The 636-nt window shown below is 61.0% G+C and overlaps 1 protein-coding gene across 3 annotated transcripts in view; it reads left to right on the forward strand.

The window, feature by feature from the left end:
* Positions 1-584: 584 nt before the first annotated feature.
* The window catches only part of ARFGEF2 (ADP ribosylation factor guanine nucleotide exchange factor 2), a 60,819-nt gene continuing 60,767 nt past the window's right edge, over positions 585-636 (forward strand). For all 3 annotated transcript variants that reach the window (XM_025191771.1, XM_025191766.1, XM_014525730.2), the window contains exon 1: positions 585-636. The gene's annotated coding sequence lies outside the window, so the exon portion shown is untranslated.

Consider the following 636-nt stretch of genomic DNA (forward strand, 5'->3'; position numbering starts at 1 on the left):
AAATGTGCTGAGGCATTTTGTGAGAACCTCCATCACGTGGCAATGTTGCCCGGCAGCGAGCGGGTTACCGATCTAACGAACCTAACGGCAGCGCACCCAAAGGACACGTTCACGGGACTAAGCTGAGAGACCGGGCTGCCTCCGTGCCTTTGAGACTGGGGTTCACCCTGTCACACTCCTGACATGCACGTGTCCACGTGAGGGGGCTGCCGTGAAGCAGCTGTGCTGGGTTTTGGCCTAGGCACATCCACGCTGTTGCCAGCGGTCAGCACCAAGACGGCGCCTCCTGACTGGGCCGAAGCCTGGGGGCAACAGGACCAGGCCAGTTAGAAGAGTGCAAGTGTGTGTGTGTACATGTGCCTATGTGTGTGTGTGTATGCACGTGTACGTGTGCCTGTGTAGGTGTGTGTGTGTACATGTGTGTAGGTGTGTGGGAGAGGTCTATCTCACCACCTCAGAGCTCCCTCTCCCCTTCCCCCAGCTACACCAAGCCCCGCCCCTCTCCCCTCCGTCCCTCCCCATTGGCAGCCGGAGGCGGCGGGGTCAGAGGTCAGCCTGGGAGGCGGTGGGGTGGGAGTGAGATGTCAGAGTCACGTGACGGCTCCAATATGGCGGCGCCGTGTCCCTGGAGCTGCG

This window comes from Alligator sinensis, unplaced genomic scaffold (genome assembly GCF_000455745.1).
Source record: "Alligator sinensis unplaced genomic scaffold, ASM45574v1 scaffold76_1, whole genome shotgun sequence".
Lineage (NCBI taxonomy): Eukaryota > Metazoa > Chordata > Crocodylia > Alligatoridae > Alligator > Alligator sinensis.